The 18,616-nt window shown below is 52.2% G+C and overlaps 1 pseudogene; it reads left to right on the top strand.

Annotated features, from left to right (window-relative positions):
• The first annotated feature begins 2,916 nt into the window (after positions 1-2,916).
• Positions 2,917-18,616, top strand: part of LOC148162925 (acrosin-like) — a 39,305-nt pseudogene continuing 23,605 nt past the window's right edge.

Here is an 18,616-nt window from a genome sequence, read left to right as displayed (position 1 = left end):
GAGTCCTGATGCCCTGCCCCATGGCCCAGCTGTCTCCAACCTCTTTCTTCTTTCCCCCTTGTCCCCACCTCGTTCCCAGGGTGTCCTCCCCTTCTGACCCCAGCTGGGCAGTCAGAGTGATGTGGGTGTGTTGGTGGGTTTGCAGGTGCACATGCCTCTACGTCCATCGGATGCCAAGGTCATGTCCCCACATGGGACATGGTGGGTAGCTATCCCCGAGGATCTGAGGGGCTCTCACCCCCAAAGCGACCCTCATGGGAGGGTTGGGTCTGGCCTAGGACTGGAGAGCAGCCCTGCTCCTTGGGCTCTGCACCCCTCAGTTGTCCTGGGCCAGTCCCTGCCTCTCTTGACCCAGGTTCCCAACTGTCGCTGAGGGTTGGACATGGAAACGCTTGAATGTGGCCGCTCCTCCATGGGTAGGTGGGGGACAGGTGCACCAGGCACCCAGGCCTCCCCAGCGAGAGGGCCAGCCAGGTGTGTCATGCCAGGTATGCAAAGGAGACCTGCACACAGCACCTCTACGGTGAACCAGCCCTGCAGCAGATGTACATGAGCCCCATGGCTCTGCACCTGACCGGTCCCCCACATTCCCTCACCACAGCCAACTGCTCTATGGCCCCAAAGTCCACTGGGCCCCGCAATCACACCCACCCTGGGCGGCAGGCCTTAGGGTGCAAGGCCAGGTGGGTAGGACATCTGGGGACACACAGGTCATTGAATATCCCCCACCCAGCTGCCCTGGAATGCAGACTCCCTCTCAGGGTCCAGCTAAGTGCAGGGCTGGGCCAGTGAACCTGGAGGCATCAGTGGAGGCCGACTCAGGACAGGGAGAAGATCAGTCTGCCCCTTCCCCTTCTCCTCTCCTCCTTTTGCCTTGTCTTCCTGGCAGGACCCAGGGCAGAGGTCCAGCCTGTCCCTGGCTGCAGCCCTGGCTGGAGTCAGAGGGTCGGGAAGGAGGCCGGGGAGGAGGGGCCCACCAGCAGGATGCCCGAGTGTGAAGGGGGTCGTTAGTGTAATGAGGGACCCCATGGGCATTCAGGGATTTCAGCCCTTTGTAGACATGAGCCGTGGCCCCAGGACTCGGCCCCTGCCCCATCCTTCACTCTCCAGAAGGCCCTGCATCCTCCCCAGCCCAGTCCTGGTCCACAGCCAGTCCTCCCTCCGGCCCCAGGAAATCCAGCTGCTCCAGGGGCTGCAAAATCATTTCAAGCTGGAACCGAGCCATCCCTATGGGGCCTGGTTCCGGGTCCTGCAGCCCCAAAGTGAAGAGAGGTGAGGCCAGGCAGGAGCGGGGAGAGGGCAGAGTGGACTCTCCCTGGGGACCATGGCTCCCTGGTCAGTGCCGACCCTGTTGTGTGCCGGCCCCTAGGGCACCCAGATTCCAGCTCCCAGTCAGGCTCCGGGAGGGAGACCAGAGCGTGGCTCCTGCTAGCTCAGACGTGTCACTCTGTCCTGTAGCTACAGCCTGTCCCACCAGCTGGACTCCCCTCCTAGTCGGCCAGCTCACCTTCAGGGTCAAGAACAGGCCATCATGAAGGTCAGGGGCAGGTGCGTGGCTGGGCAGGCAGGGGAGGGCTCGCTCTGGGCTCAAGGAGTCTCTGGCTGGTCTAGCAGGGGCTCTGGAGGGCTGGCCTTCCAGATTCTCTGCTGACTAGCCCTGGGTTAGGGTGAGGGTTAGGGTTAGGTTGAGGGTGAGGGTGAGTTTTAGGTTTAGGGTTAGGGTTTATGGTGAGGGTGAGGGTGAGGGGTGAGGGTTAGGGTTAGGGCTAGGGTTAGGGGTAGGGGTTAGGTTTAGCGTTAGGAGATGATGGCTCCTGATACTCAGGTAAAGATATATAAGACCTACTGGATATTCAGTTGAAGGGCATGTGACCTCCTGAAAGTTATGTGAGCTGAGAAAGTGTGACATTCAGTTAGCGAAGTTAGTAGGAGAATAAAGCTCATTTGACAATCTGAAAACTCATAACACTCAGGAAGAAGCTATGAGGTGTCCTGACACACAGGTAGGCGAGGGACAACCTGTTGATGCTCAGATGGTCTGGTGGAGAACTTACACTCAGGGAGAGGAGGGCACACTGCCCTTCATGCAGGTGGAGGTGTGACCTCCTCACACTCCTACGGGAAGGTGAAGCTTCTTAACATGCATGTATGTGAGGTGAGAATTTGTCATGCTCCCGTCGGTGAGATGTCGTCTCCTGACAATCAGAAAATTGAAACCTCAGGATATTCAGGTGATTGTGGTGAGAATTCCTGACCCTCAGGTATAGGAGACACATCTTCCTGCATGTAGGTCCCAGAGAGGAGACCTGGAGACACTCAGGTAGGAAACCCCAGACCCTGTGATACTCAGCAGTGAATAGAAAGGTGGGCTTTGTAGTCCTAAATTAGAGAAATTCAAAGTGGCTCTTTGAAAAGTGTGCTGATAGTATGTACTTGGAAGAGGGAAAGACAATTTGCCCTACACAGGGTTAAGGATCGATTAATCTGGAGATCCCGACACCCTGTGACCATGACATGCTGCATCATCTTGACACAGAGGGACAGAGCTGCCCCTCAACCCATGATTTGTAACAGGAACTGTGGTTGCAGCTTGCATGAGGGGCAGACCCTGACACTGCACAAAACTGGATCCTCAGATGATACAGAGCCTTCAAAGGGTAACTGGGAATGAAGATCCTGGCCTTGGGACAGAGGGAGGGGGTTGCACATGAGCCCCCATCACCCGAGGGGTGCAGAGGAGCCTGTACAGAAAGCTGGCATCTTGTTTCAGCCTGGACCGGTTAAGCTAAACGGCTCCTGCCTGGCCTGACTATTGGGGTGGGGGAGGGTGGTAGCCATGCTGACTGGTCAGGAGGCCACAGAGGTTTGTGAGGTCACTGGGCTTCCAGGCCGGGCTGGGGCAGGAGTATGGTAGAGATGCTGCCAACTGCCCTTCTGCTGGCCTTGGCAGTGTCTGTGGTTGCCAAAGATAACGCCACGTGTGAGTATGTGTCAGGGACATGTCCGGGGGGTGGAAAGGGTGTTTTCTGAATACCAAACCCCACCCAGACACCCTCTGTCCAGGGCTAGGAAGGAGGCCAAGCTTGGGCCTTAGTAGTCCCCTGGGTCTCACGGGTGTGACCAACATCCCCAACTCAGAGCATCCTTCCTCCCAGCTTCATCAGCCAAGAGACCCCAGGGCTGACCCCGGGCTCCTATGCCTCCCGTAGCACAGACGCTGGGGTCCTTCCCTCACCTAGAGACTGACCTCACTGCCTCTTGCACATCAAGTCCCAATTTTTACAAACCCCTTTCTTCCCACGGATAGTGAGGTGCTCCTCCTGTGGCTGACCCCAAAGACCCCAGGGTATTTTCATGGCATTCTTCTAGGGTCGGGCCTCCACCTTAGACTCTGACAGACCCCAAGTTACCCCCAAACTCTTGTGGCCTCTCCCCAGTTCCCAGAACTTCCACCCCGGAACCCGCTGCTCCCCACACCTGGGATCACTGGAACTGCCGTGGCTACTCTCCCTCCTCCTGCCACCATCCAACCCCACATCGCAGCCCCAACAACCCTGTGGCTGTTTCCTAAGTCTCCCGCCCAGAATTGGCTCTAAAGACCTCAAGCCATTACACCTCTCTCTCACCTCCTCTAGCCTCCCCCCTGCCTTGGGATCTCCCATATTTCTAAGGCCCTTATCATCCGTCTTGCTTCCTAGCGCGCCTTCTTTCCTCGACTTGGGGCTTCACCCACAAGACCCCAGAACTCATACTCCTCAAAACCAGTTCTGAAGTCTGCAGCTTCTGGCTTCCCTACCACCCTGACAGCACCTCTCCTCAGCAGCTCCCCCTCGGACCCTCCACACTCCCGGTTGCCCCATTTTGCCCAGCCCCCTAGCCCTGATTCCCCCATCGTGCAGCTGCGAGTACAGGCTGTGCCTCTTCTTGGTTTGAACTGTGCCCCTGGTCTCTCCCCAGTGCCCCCTGTGGGTTATGGTTCAGGCAGAACCCACCGGGAAGTGGAACCCTCGGGCCCTGGCCCTGGATGGTCAGCCTCCAGGTATTCATGTCCCATAATAACCGAATGTACCATGCGTGCAGAGGCACCTTGCTGAACTCCCATTGGCTGCTTACGGCTGCCCACTGCTTCGTCTCCAAAAAGTACGTGTGGGAGCACGTGGAGGGGGGTCTTCAGAAAGGCTCTTCCCAGAAAGGGACATTCTCCAGGGCTCCATGTGCACAGTCTCCCCGGGGCTCTGGGCTTTGTGGCAACCAGACCATGAGTGGGTGGTCCCAGGCCCTTGCTGAGGAGGGCTCTGAGGATCATGATCACCAGAGGTTTCTGTCAAGTCCGTCCTTTCTGAGGATGACCTGGCTTGCCTCTGTGCCCACAGAAAAGTATATGACTGGAGACTGATTTTTGGAACAAGGGAAATTGTGTATGGGAATGAAAAGCCAGTGAAGCTGCCTCAACAGGAGAGATATGTCGAGAAAATCATCATTCATGAGAAATACATCCCCAGTTTAGAGCACGATGACATCGCTCTCATGAAGATCACCCCTCCCGTTCCCTGTGGGCAATTCATTGGAAGGGGCTGCCTGCCCCAATTTAGCACAGGCCCACCTCGAGTTCCCTAGGCCTGCTGGGTGTCTGGCTGGGGATTCCTGAAAGAGAAAGGTGAGTATGGGAGGGGCTCTCACAGGGGTAGGGACACGGCAGGTCATTTCCTCAGTGGTCTCTGAAGTGCAGGGGACATATGTGGTGCCTAGTGGTAATGTCCACCAGAATGCGGGACACTGTCCCCTTTTAGAGCAGGAGAAACTGGCAGCCGAGTCCCCTGTCCACAACCTCACCACTGATGGCTCGTGCGGTCGCTGGGTGGAAGGGTGCATGCAGCCCCAGGAGAACCTGGGCATTTTTCGAATGGGGTATGGGCTGTGGCTCTATCTGGGGCCTGGAACCCCAGTTGCTACCTTCTGGAAATGGGGGATTGTCCCCTGAAACGGCACTTGGAGAAGAGCTCGAGTTGGGGTTTTGTGGTTGCGGGCCAACTCCTCCCCTCTCTGGACATCCATTTCCCCATCTGTGAGTTGAAGGGACATGTCATGTGCTCTCTGAGCTCTGAGACCCCAGAACCCAGCCCTCCAGACCTCAGTGAACCTCTGCTCCCCACCCTCGCTGGTCACAATGCGAGAATCCACCCCCCTCAATCCGAGTGACTTCGTTTTCTCTGGAGAGAGGGGACAGGGTTCTTGGCAGGCCAGCAGTGGGCAGCAAGGGTTTGACGAGTAGGTTAGGCCTTTCAGCTTTCCACAGGTGACCACATGGACTTTTTACCCAGTCACACTGGGGATGAGAAGAGAGACTGAAAGCTATTCTGTCCGTTGATAATGGAAAACTGAGGGCTCCTAATTCCTGAAATACTTTACCTGTTTTAAATATTTTCATTATTTCAAAAATATTGTTGGATATGAATTTGTGCTTAATATAATGCAAAATGTTATGGTTTAGAGAAGAAAGAATCAAAAATGTTTACTAGAAAAAAAAATGTTCACTAGCCCCATCAAGAATACAAGGATGTTCCAGGGTCATGCTTTCTTACATTAGAAGTACACACTGGTACCAGACTCTGGCCCTATCTCACTGTGACAAGGTGGTCTTCATCCCCTTTGTCTTTAAACCTGGGATGACTCATATGTGATATAAGACCAAATAAATCTCAAATACTTAACTCTATATTCTTTTCACATAAATCACTTAAGCAATATGATGATAACATAGCCACCTATGAAATACTCCCACTTGAGTAAATGCATGTCAGATGCATAATGGAATTCACACTACATAATCATCAAACTGAAATGTATCTCTTTAAATATAATTGCATATTTTCCTTTTCAATATATGTTGTAGGAAACTCATCAAAGCACTCTAATTTCTTTTTTTTATTAATTTAATTTTATTATGTTAGTCGCCATACATTATTACATCATTAGTTTTTGATATGGTGATCCATGATTCATTGTTTTTGTATAACACCCAGTGCTCCATGCAGTATGTGCCCTCCTTAATACCCTCCACCGGGCTAACCCATCCCCCCTCCCCGCTCCCCTCTAAAACCCTGTTTGTTTCTCAGAGTCCATAGTCTCTCATGGTTCAACTCTCCCTCCGATTCTACTCCCCTCATCTTTCCCTTCCTTCTACTAATGTCCTCCCTACTATTCCTTTTGTTCCACAAATAAGTGAAACCATATGATAATTGACTTTCTCTGTTTGACTTATTTCACTTAGCAGAGTCTCCTCCAGTCCCATCCATGCTGATATAAAAGTTGGGTATTCATCCTTTCTGATGGCTGAGTAATATTCCATTGTATATATGGACCACACCTTCTTTATCCATTCATCTGTTAAAGGGCATCTCGGCTCTTTCCACAGCTTGGCTATTACGGACATTGCTGCTTTGAACATTGGGGTGCACATGGCCCTTTTTTTCACTACATCTGAGTCTTTGCGGTAAATACCCAGGATGCAATTGCTGGGTCATAGGGTCGCTCTATTTTTAATTTTTTGAGACCCTCCACACTGTTTTCCAAAGTGGCTGTGCCAACTTGCATTTCCACCAACAGTGTAAGAGGGTTCCCCTTTCTCCACAACCTCTCTGACATTTGTTGTTTCTTGCCTTGTCCATTTTTGCCATTCTAACTTGTGTAACGTGGTATCTCAATGTGGTTTTGATTTGAATTTCCCTGATGGCTAATGATGATGAACATTTTTTCATGTGTCTGTTAGCCATTTGTATGTCTTCTTTGGAGAAGTGTCTGTTCATATCTTCTGCCCACTTTTTGACTTGATTATTTTTTATGGGTGTTGAGTTTGAGAAGTTCTTTATATATCTTGGATACCAGCCCTTTATCTATAGTGTCATTTGCAAATTTCTTTTCACTTACCTCAGAGGACTCAGCCGATTAAACACCTATCAGATAGCTGAGTGATTGTTACTGTGAAGATTCTTTTCCCTCCACCAAGACAAGACTCTGAAACTAAAGAAGGTATTTCCTACTATATACAGCAAATTTCTCCAACCACATATCCAGCCCAATGCAATCACATCACTGTTCATGGCTGACTTCCTCCCAGCTGGAGGGTAGACTCCCAACCTTACTTAACAAATGCCTGTTTTTCTACCACACGAGACACAGTTTGCATCCACACATTTGGGTGTCTGAGCCCAAAAACCATACCAAGGGAAAGTCAGGAGATCACTTTAGATACAGATGCCCCTTTAAATTCACACAAATAATGACAATATAGACATGGAACAGTATCTGGTTTCCTTTGATCACGTCCTAGGAAGGGAGTAAGAGCAGATGTGTCATGAGGAGAACAGATTAGATAAATCAGTATATCTGATGACATTCTTTCAGGCACACTAAAACCTTGCTGACACATCTGTCCCTTGAATCTTGGACAAAACATCAAGACGGTGGGCTAGAATGTGCCAGCCCTCATTTCCCACAGACACTCCATAAAGCACAACATATGGACAAACATAGTTTTGTCAGAACTCCAGAAACCAGCTAAAAAGGTGCAAAAGCCACGTGAATCCTTAACCAAGAAAAAGTCCTTACTCAAAATGTTGGGAAAGTTTGTGGAATTGTGCCTCCCCTTGCCATACCCCCAGCTGGAGCAGTGTGGTTTAGTCAGGAGGACACTTCTTAATTCTCAGTTCCATCATTTAGACAAAAGAAGAACATACTTGCTTATAAAGTACTGACTTGTGGAGGGATCTCCATATGATTTCTGTCTGTCCCTGGCTCAGAACAGTGATGGGTAAAGTGGCATAGTTGGAAGGCCTCTGATGGCAGGGACAGTTGCAGTGGATCATTAAAGCAACAGTGAGCTACAATTTGTGGGGGAAGCAAGACATTAACAAAGAGACATTTAATACAAATCCAAGAATTCTAGAAAAAAAAATGCAGGGATGAGAGTCTAAGGAAATTTAAAAGTGACTTGTGTGTGGAGAACTTGACCAAAACACACAGAAGTCCACCTTTACTTCTTTTATAAGATTTGAAAAACCAAACCTGAAAATTATTATAAATACATATTAATGGGCCCACACATACAAAAATCTCATCTATGATATCAGTAACGTAATGTATTGTAGAAGTCATTTTTTTGTAATCCACATGTGTTGTGGACTGAATTGGGTCCCCTCTTAATTCATATGTTGAAATCCTAACCTCCATTATTTTATAGTGTCTGTATTTGGAAATAGTACTTCCAATAGGCAATTAAGTCAACATGGATCATATGGGTCACCTTCATCCAATATACGTGATTTCATGTAAGTGGAGTTTAAGATACAGACACTTTTAGAGTTACAGCCGTGTAAAGACAGACAGAGAAGATGGATGTCTACAAGCCAAGGAAAGGGTTCCCAACAAAATTCAACTCTGCCAACCCCTTGACGTCCATCTTGTAGCCTCCAGAAAAGTGAGAAAATTAACTATTATTAATTACAACCCAGGTTGCGATACTTTGATATGGCAGCCCCAGCAAACAAATACACTATGGTAATGACAAATAAAGTATCAATAAACTACAGACAAAAGGAAATAGGAGGTAAATAAAAGCATCCCATTATTAAAAAAATCAACAAAATGAAGGCATTAAAAAAGGTAATGAGGGACAGCAATAGCTATAACAAGAAAACACTTAACAAAAAGGCATTGAGTTATTTTCCCACCAGTAATCCTATTAAATGTCCCATTCAAAAGATACAGATTGACAGAATGGAATGGATTTAAAAAGAGAAAATAACTATGCTGCCTACAGGATACTCTCCTTAGTTCTAAGGACAGACGTTGATAGATTGTTAATGAAACAATAAAAAAAAATAGACTGTGCTGAAGTAGAAACCGATTGAGATCAGTGGCATTTACACTAAATTCACACAAACATGAAACTGTAAGAAAGCAAAAGGACACATAACAATAATAATGACATTTCACAATTATAAATATATGTATACCAAACCCAGAGATATTAAATATATATAGAAATTTTGGCATGATTTCTAGGGGAACATGGAACGTTTTCCAAGATAGACCTTATATAAGAACAATAAACATTTATTAACAACATTTTAAGAAGGGTAAAGTCATACAAACTAGCTTTCCTTATCATAATGAGATAGAATTAAAAATTGGGGCAAGGGCAGCCATAGCAGGTATGACTGCTATTACTGCCCACTTTGGGAGCCTCAAGGCACACGGCAAGGATATCATCCTTCAAGTAGCCCCTGCACATGAGCTTAAGGCAGGCATTTTCCTGACTGCTGTCACCTTCCAACTTCTAGCACATGTTGGAGCAGGCTGGTCCCTTCACAGCACAGGGTCAAAAACCTTCTTGGTGTAACAAGCACAGTTGTCAATTGCAGCCAAATGGACTGAAGGAAACTCTAGTCAGTCATGATAGTAAAGTGCACACAATCCACATAGAGACCTCCTTAGAGTACCTGGTTCTGGTGAACCGGGGCATTGTGCTGCTGGACAACACAGGACCTCTTCTTCAAAAAGCCATGACTGTTAAGGTCAAGAAATGTAGCTTATTTTCCAAATACATAGGAAACAAGCACAGAGGGTTACACATAATAATGAGATGGAGGAATATATCCCAAAAGAACAAGGGCAAAACGGCATCAAATTGCTAAATGAAGAGAAATAATCGATATGACTGTTATAAATTCAAAGTAATGGCTGTAAGATATTCATGGGATTTGAGAAAAGACTGTAGGCTCTCAGTCATACAAAGACAGAACATATTGAAAAGAGACCCAGACTTAGATAAAGAACTCAGTAACTGAAATAAAATACAGTAGAGGGAAGCAATAGCATATAAGATGAGGCAGAGGAATGGATCAGGGAGCTAAAGGAGGATTAATGGAAAACAACAAAGATGAACAGCAAAAAAGAAAGAAAATAAGAATAATAAAGTATGTGACAAGGTGAAGGGAACTCAGCGTATCATCAAGATTGATAACATTCACTTTATAAAGAATCCTGAAGGAGAGAGAGAAAGAGGGGCAGAAAATTTATTTGAAAAAATAATAGCTGAGAATTTCATTAATTTGGGGAAGGAAAGAGGTATCCAGATCCAGGAGGCACAAAGAAACCCTCCCCCCAAAAAATCAAAGCAAGGAGGTGCAAACAAAGACACCTCATGGCAAAATAGTATTGATAAAGTGAGAATTATCTTAAAAAGCACTAGAAAAGAAAACTTGCATATAAGGGAAATGACATAAAACTATCAATAAATTTCTTAGAAACTTTGCAGGCCAGAGAGGTGTGGCATGTTACATTAAAAGTGCTGAAAGATACAAGAAGACGTAAAACAATATATTTTTGCACACAATATAGGAGTACTGAAATACACAAAGCAACTCTTAAGAGCCATAAAGGAAGGTAATCACAGTAATACAATAGAGGACTTCAAGACCTCACTCACATCAATGGATAGATTATCTAGCCAGAAAATCAACAAGGAAACAATGACTTTGAATAACACGATGTACCAGATGGACCTACCGGATATATTCAGAACATTTCATTTAAAAAATATTGGAATACACAATCTTTTCCAGTACATGAGGCATTCTCCAAAATGGATCCTATGTTAGGCCACAAAAAAGTCTCAAATGCAAAAAGATTGAAATTGTATCATGCATTTTTCTCACCACAATGGTATGAAACTAGGAAGCAATTGCAAGAAAAAAAGATGGAAAGAGCACAAATACATGGAGGCTAAATAACATTCTACCAAATATTGAATAGATGAAACAAGAAGTAAAAAAGGAAATCAAAAAATATATGGAGAAAAATGAAAATAAACTACAATGATCCAAAATCTTTGGAATGCAGCAAAACTATTCTAAGAGGAGACATTATAACTGTACAGGAATACATCACAGAGCAAGACAAATATCAAATAAAAAACATAATATTACACTTAAAGGAACTAGGAAAACAAAATAAAAACCAAGCCAGTAGAAAGAAAAAAAATAAAGATTAATCAAAAACAAATGAAATTTAAACTATAAACCAACCAAAACCCAAGAAGACCAAATTAATGAATCCAGGAGCTGTTTTTGTTTTGTTTTTTAAAATTTTTTATTGTTATGTTAATCACCATACATTATATCATTAGTTTTTAATGCAGTGTTCCATGATTCACTGTTTGTGCATAACACCCAGTGCTCCACGCAGAACGTGCCCTCTTTAATAGCCATCACCAGGCTACCCATCCCCCCACCCCCCTCCCCTCCAGAACCCTCAGTTTGTTTTTCGGAGTACACCCTCTCTCATGCTTGGTCTCCCCCTCCGATTTCCCCCCTTTCATTCTTCCCCTCCTGCTATCTTCTTCTTTTTATTTTTTCTTAACTTATATTGCATTATTTGTTTTAGAAGTACAGATCTGTGATTCAACAGTCTTGCACAATTCACGGCACTCACCATAGCACATACCCTATGGAATGTCTATCACCCAGCCACCCCATCCCCCCCACCACCCCCACTCCAGCAACCCTCAGTTTGTTTCGTGCGATTAAGAATTCCTCATATCAGTGAGGTCATATGATATATGTCTTTCCCTGATTGACTTATTTCACTCAGCGTAACACCCTCCAGTTCCATCCACGTCGTTGCAAAAGGCAAGATCGCATTCCTTTTGAAGGCTGCATAATATTCCATTGTGTATATATACCACGTCTTCTTTATCCATTCATCTGTCGATGGTCGTCTTGGCTCTTTCCACCGTTTGGCTGTTGTGGACATTGCTGCTATAAACATTGGGGTGCACACCCCTTTGGATCCCTACATTTCTATCTTTGTGGTAAATACCCAGTAGTGCAATTGCTGGATCTCCCTTGGGTGGGCAGAGGGGCGGGCCCTGGTCCTGCTGGGCTTCACGCTGAGGATGCAGAGAGAGGACTGAGGGACCCTGGACCCCCGCCCAGCCTCAGTCTGGAAAGGTCCGGGGTGGCAGAGGGGGGGGGTGTTGGGAACACGTGGTGAGTCCTGACTTCCGCATCCGGGTCTCAAAGACCCTGGATGCCTTGGCAGAAGGAGAAGGGCCTCCCTCGTTGGGCAGAGGGGAGCCCTCATGTCCTGCTGGACTTTATGGTGAGGATGCAGAGGGAGGAGTGAAGGACCCTGGACCCCAGCACAGCGTCAGTCAGGGAAGGTCCATTGGGGGGAGGGGGGCTGATTGAAACACGGTGAGTCTGGACTTCTGAGTCCGTGTCTCAGAGAGACTGAGGTGAGGCCCTGATGAAAGGAGCAGATGCTCATGTGGGCAGAGGGGAGGGCCCTGGTCAACCATTGCTGGGGGGGTGGCTTGGGGAGGCCAGGGATAAACCCGGCAGGAGAACAGAGGGGAGCCCCGCAGAAGCCCACCCATGATGTCAGTCTAGGGAGCCCCCCCTGGGCGGGATGGGGACACGTGGCCAGTGCGGCGACTTCTGCATCTGGGTCTCCCGAGAACCTGGGGTCCTTGGTGGATCGAAGGAGCAGGGCCTCGCTCAGGGGGCAGAGGGGCAGGCCCAGGTCCTGTTGGGGTTTACGCTGAAGTTGCAGAGGGAGGACTGAGAGACCCTGGACCCCATCCCAGAGTCAGTCCCTAGAGGCCTGAGTGGAGGACGGGGACACCCCGATTGTGTTCGTGCGTGTGCTTGTGTGTCCCCCACTGGCCCATCCGGGTGTCCCAGACACGGGATGCTCCGGTGCCCAGGAGCCGATCCGCAGGCAGTAGGGACAGGCAGAGGCATAGGCACCCAGGGAGTCCTGGTGGAGATCAGAAGAAGGCCCGAGAGACCTAGACGCCCCAACTCAGCCTTGGGAAGCCCTGGGCTTCGTGGCCACACGTGTTAGCCACAGACTTACCCCGGTGGGCTCAGGGCAGGGAGGGCCTTGGTGATGGCAGACCAGCTTGGGGACAGCAGCCAGAGTGGCCTAGGACCTGCCAGGGCTCGAAGCGAGGACCCCCAGGGGACTCCCCAGGGAGCCCGTGGGACCGCGGCCCTGCTTCAGCTACGGGAGACTCCTGGGATGGAAGAGACCACACAGTGCGTGGCCACTTTGGCCTCAGGGCCTCCGAGAACCCCTGGCCGTTTGGATGGAGCACTGCCTCGAGTATGCGGGTGGGGGGCGGTGGCCCACGTGTTGCTGGGTGGCAAGGCAAGGACCGGAAGGAGGACTGCAGGATTGGGGACAGAGAACAGATTCGGTCCCGGGAGGCCCCGGGGCCAGATGGGCACCTAGGGCGTGCCCTGACTTCCCAGCCATGTCTCCTAGAGCCTGGGGTCTGGGTGGAAGGAGCAGGCTTCAGGGCCGCCCAGGCTGAGCCCGGTCCTGCGAGGATGGAAGGGGAGGACCAGAGGGAGGACTGACTGGGCCGCAGTACGGACAGGCCATGGAGGAGGACCCTTGTGGAGGAGGAGCCCACGCCTCCTGTCCGGGGGTCCACATCTGGCTGTTAGAGCCTGAGGGCCTGTGGTGAGAAGGAGCGGGCCTGGGGTGGGGCGGGCCTGTGTGTGTGTGAGGGTGGAGTGCGGGGTCGGGGGGGTGGGGCACAGGTCCGGTTGGGAGTCAGGGTGAGGACCCTGGGGGAGGACTGGCCATACCCCCTCCACCCCATCTCAGCAAAGAAGCCAGGGCACCGGAGTCTGGCTGTGCCCGAACCAGGGAGGATCGGTCAGCGGGGGCCCAACCTGGCACGCATGCTCACTTGTCTCATGGGCCAGAAGGCGGGAGTCCTCGGGGAGCTGAGGTCTTGGTCTGAGGGGCACATGCCTTCTATCTCACGTTGGGGACCTGGAAGAAGCGCAGGCCCTGGCAGGAAGAAAGAAGATTAGCGTCCTGGGGGCCTGAGGGCATCCCCACCCCAGGACAGAGTGGCCCGTCCCTACGACCAGCCCTTTGGGATCTTGCTGGGGGCTGAGGGGGTGGATGGAGACGTGGCCGTGGACGAGGACGTGCTGGCTCCTCACCCTCTTCTCGGAGCTCTCAGGGAGGTGAGGACCATGCTGGGAGAGGTCGGGGTCAGGTCATCTGGGGAAGCGCACCTGGGAGACACACAGGAGTCTCTGCTTCTGCCAAGAATCAGTGTGGGGACACCCGAGGGAGGAGTGAGTGACTCCCCACCCACCCCTCGGGACCAGGAAGGGATGGCCCAGAAGTCTGTGCAGCCCCTACCTGGAGGTCCTGGGAACCCTGGGTGGGGCCTGTCAGGCTGAGTCCCTCCTCCTCTCCAGATCCTTCCTCTCAGGATGGGGAGGGCCCGGGCCTGAGGGTCTGGACTCCGGTAGCAGAGGAGGCAGGTGCCCTGGCTCTGGGTCTGGCCCTGATGGTGGGGGGCAGATGAGAAATGAGGGGATGACTCCCACAGCAGGATCCTTAGGGCCCAGGCATACCCTGTGGCTGCTGCCAGCCATGGGGAGACGGGCGATCGGTGGGCCAAGTTATTTCAACTGACTTTTCCTTCTGGCGTCTCCCAGAGATGAGGCCTTGGCACCAGGAGGGTGGCCTCCGGTCAACACAGGGAGTATTCCCAGGCCTTCCGTGGGGTCAAGGTATAGACGGAGAGGTGCGCCCATCCCAGCACAGATGGCACCCGAGCTTGGCCATCCCTGGGATCCCGAGACGAGCCCTTAGACCTCTGGCAGGCGTGGGCAGAGGTGGGCCCCCTGGCTTACCTTCTGTGGGGTCTTAGGGCTGGGCGGTCTTGCTGTGACCCTGTGGCCTCAGGCTGCAGGGCTCCAGGCCCTGCCAGGGGAAATAGCAGTCCCCTGAGGGGCCAAGGAGGGGACCGCCCAGCTTGGACGGATGGGGACCTCACAGAATCCGAACCAGCCCTCCTGCCCCACTGGGGGCCGTGGGCCGTGCTCTGTGTCTGCACCCTGAAATGACTCCTTTTCTCCTCCAGGGGCTTCCAGAATTCAGAGTCGAGGCCTAGGTCTGAGGCAGGAACCTCTAAGGTCCCAGAGCAGGGGAGGTGCAGGTGAGGGCCAGTGGTCAAGGTGAGGTACTTGCTCTGAGCATGGAGCTAGGGGCTCGCCCATCCCACCCCAGAGGGGACCCCTCAGCACCCAAGTCCGACGCAGCGCACTGTCAGCTCCGGGACTTCAGGCCTCTGCTGCCTGGGCTGCACCCTGAGGAGCCATCCCACCTCTTTCTTCAGGTTCAGCTCGACACAAACACCATGCCCCTGGGTCAGAGGAGTGAGCTCTGGAAGCTGGAGGAAGACCCGGGCCCGGCCCAGGGCCTGGTGGAGGCACAGCTGTTGGGGGCTGGGGAGGAGAAGGTCCCCCGCACCCCCCCCTCCTTCTCCACCTTGGCCTCCTCCCAGTCCGCCGCCCCATCTGGCTCCTGCTCTGCCCTCTTTCTGGTCCCCTCGGAGGAGGGGTCTGCTGCTGGGTTCCAGAGTCGTCCCCAGAGCTCTCTGAGTGCCTGCCCCTCCCCCACTGCCCAGGCAGCCACTGCCTGCAGCCAGCCTGACCAGGGATCCAGCAGCTCCTGACCAGGGCTCCAGCAGCTCTGGTGAGGAGGGCGCCAGCCCCCGCGAGGAGCCCGAAGAAGCCCAGCCGGAGGTCCAAAACCTACTCCAGGGGAAGCTGGCCGAGCTGGTGGAGTTCTTGCTCCTCAAGTATCACATCAAGGAGCCGACCAGCCAGGCAGAGATGCTGGAGATCGTCGGCCAGGATGCTCTGGATGCCTTCCTTGTGATCTTGGGCCAGGCCTCTGAGTGCTTGCAGCTGGTCTTTGGTATGGATGTGAAGGAAGTGGACCCCAGCAACCACTCCTACATTCTGGTCCCCATCCTGGGCCTCACCTATGATGGGATGCTGAGCGGTGAGCATGGAGTGCCCAAGACTGGCATCCTGGTGGTGCTCCTGGGGGTGAGTCTCCTGCATGGCGACTGTGCCCCCGAGAAGGAGGTGTGGGAAATGCTAGGGGTCATGGGGGTGTATGCCGGCCAGGAGCACATCATCTACAGGGAGCCGAGGGAGCTCCTCACCAAGGTCTGGGTGCAAGAAGGGTACGTGGAGTACTGGCAGGTGCCCGGCAGTGACCTTCCTGCTATGAGGTCCCGTGGGGTTCCAGGGCCCACGCCGAAACCAGCAAGTTGCAAATGCTGGAGTATTTGCTACAAGTCAGGTGCGGGCAGCTGGCTTCCTCCCTGGCCCTGTCTGAAGGGACTGTGAGAGATGAGGAAGAGGGGGCCTGAGCCCTGGGGTCCGCCAGGCCCTTTCCAGACTTTGCTGGGTTCGGCAGCCTCTCCTGCAGGGTGCTGGGCATGAAGTGAGGCCACTTGCTGGTTCTTCCCTGTGTGTGTGTGTGTGTGTGCCCGTGAAGACAGAGCCCTGGGCGTTTTAAGGAGTGCAGGGCCACGGAGGGTTGGGAGAAGAAAGCAGGGCAAGGAGCCTCCTGCGGGTGGGGGGGTTGTTTCCTGGGATGACTCCCACATCCAGAGCTTGGTGTCCTTGAGGAAGCTCTCCTGTGGGGTTCCTTGCCATAGAAGGTTTCAGCTGCTTCAGGGGCTGATTGTGTGAGTACCATCCACTCTGCAGCATTTGTTCTTACCCAGTCCAAGAGTTAAGAGTTTTATCATGTTCTTGGGGTGCCTGGGTCCTCTGTTGGTTAAGCGTCTGCCATCGGCTCAGGTCAGGATCTCAGGATCCTGGGATCACACCCCACATGGGGCTCCCCGCTCAGTGGAGACTCTGCTTCTCTCTCTCCCCTGTGTGTGCTTTCTCTTTCTCAAATAAATAAATAGCTTTAAGAAAAAGTTTTTCTTCATGCCCTGGACACCAGCCTGGACACCTTGCCTACTTGCTTGGGCTCTCGACCGAAATCACAGGCCATTGGCCTAGGGATGGGTTGGAAAGGTGCAAGAACGGAAGAAGCAAGGGATGGGGGTCAGAAGCTGAAGAGATAGAAGTTTCCTGGTTCTTGCTTCTGATGCCTTCCCGACCATCGTTGTGCAAATGCCAAAGGCAAGCACGCGCACACAAGCGTGGGGACAGGGGGCAGGAGGGCCCAGGTTCTGTCAGGAGTCAAGGTGACGACCAGAGGGAGGAATGAAGGACCCTGGACCCAGTAGGGAATGTCCTGGGAGGCCTCTGGGTGAGACAACGGTGACATGAGGTGTCTCCTGAATTCTGCTCTGTGTCCCAGACACACTGAGCGCTTGTTGTGAGGAGTGGCCCTCAGGAGCAGGGTTGAGGGCACCGGCCATCCAGGGAGTCCAGATGGGGAACAGAGGGTAGGGCTAAGGGACCTGAAGGACCCATCTTGGGGAATCCCTGGACTGTGTAGCCTGATGCGACGTCCACAGTCTTTGCCCGTGGCTCTCATGGCAGTGAGGGCTTTGGTCCGAGGGAAGAGGCCTGGAGACAGCAGAGACAGCATCACCAGTGGTGCTGCGGCTCATGCTGAGATCCCTGAGGGAGGGCTCAGGGAGGGACCTGGACTCCAGAACAGGGACAACGCACTGAAGCCTGCCCCTGCTGTCCGCCCTGGGAGGCCTGTTTGTGCCAAGTCCACAGGCGGTGTGTCAGCACGTCCGCATCCTGGTCTGACAGAGGCTGGGGGCCTGCTTTAAAAAACCGGGGGTCAGGACCTAATGGAGGAAGACCCAGGCCTGGCACAGGGCCTGGTGGAAGCACAGCTGTCGGGGGCTGGGGAAGAGGAGGTCCCAGCAGCTTAGATGAGGAGGGTTCGAGCACCTGGGAGGAGCCGGAAGTCACGCAACCCTCTCTCCAGGACAAACTCCACGTGAAAGTGGCTGCCCTGGTGGAGTTCCTGCTCCTCAAATACCGCAACAAGCAGCCGACCCGCCAGGCAGAGATGCTCGAGATCGTCAGCAAAGATTACCAGGATGACTTCCCAGTGATCTTGGGCCAAGCCTCCGAGTGCATGCGGCTGGTCTTTCTCATGGCCGTGAAGAAAATGGACCGTAGTGACCACTCCTACAACCTGGTCAATGTCCTGGGTCTCATCTGTGATGGGATGCTGAGCGGTGAGCATGGCATGCCCAAGACCGGCCTCCTGGTTTTGGTCCTGGGGGTGAGCCCCCTGCATGGCGACCGTGCCCCCGAGGAGGAGGTGTGGGAAACGCTGGGGGTCATGGGGGTGTATGCCGGTCAGGAGCACATCGTCTATGGGGAGCCCAGGGAGCTCTCACCAAAGTCTCGGTGCAGGAAGGGTACCTGGAGTACCGGCAGGTGCCTGGCAGCGACCCTGACCGCTACGAGTTCCCGTGGGGTCCCAGGGCCCATGCTGAACCAGCAAGGTTCAAGTGCTGGAGTATGTGCTCCGGGTCAGGCGTGGGCAGCTGGCTTCCTCCCTGGCCCTGTCTGAAGGAGCTGTGAGAGATGAGGGAGAGGAGGCCTGAGTCCCAGTGGCGGCCAGGCCCTTTCCAGGCTTTGGTGGGGTCGGCAGCTTCTCCTGCGGGGTGCTGGGCATGAAGTGAGGCCACATTTTGGTTCTTCCCTGTGTGTGTGTGAAAAGAGAGAGCCCCGGGAGTTCTAAGTAACGCAGGGCCAGGGAGGGTTGGGGGAAGAAAGCAGGGTGAAGA

The sequence above is a fragment of the Eumetopias jubatus genome, unplaced genomic scaffold (genome assembly GCF_037043125.1).
Source record: "Eumetopias jubatus isolate StellerSeaLion01/CBP00866 unplaced genomic scaffold, mEumJub1_p1.0 scaffold_12, whole genome shotgun sequence".
NCBI classification, from domain to species: domain Eukaryota; kingdom Metazoa; phylum Chordata; class Mammalia; order Carnivora; family Otariidae; genus Eumetopias; species Eumetopias jubatus.
The sequence above is the reverse complement of the archived record's forward strand: the minus strand, read 5'-3'. Positions and strand labels throughout refer to the sequence as shown.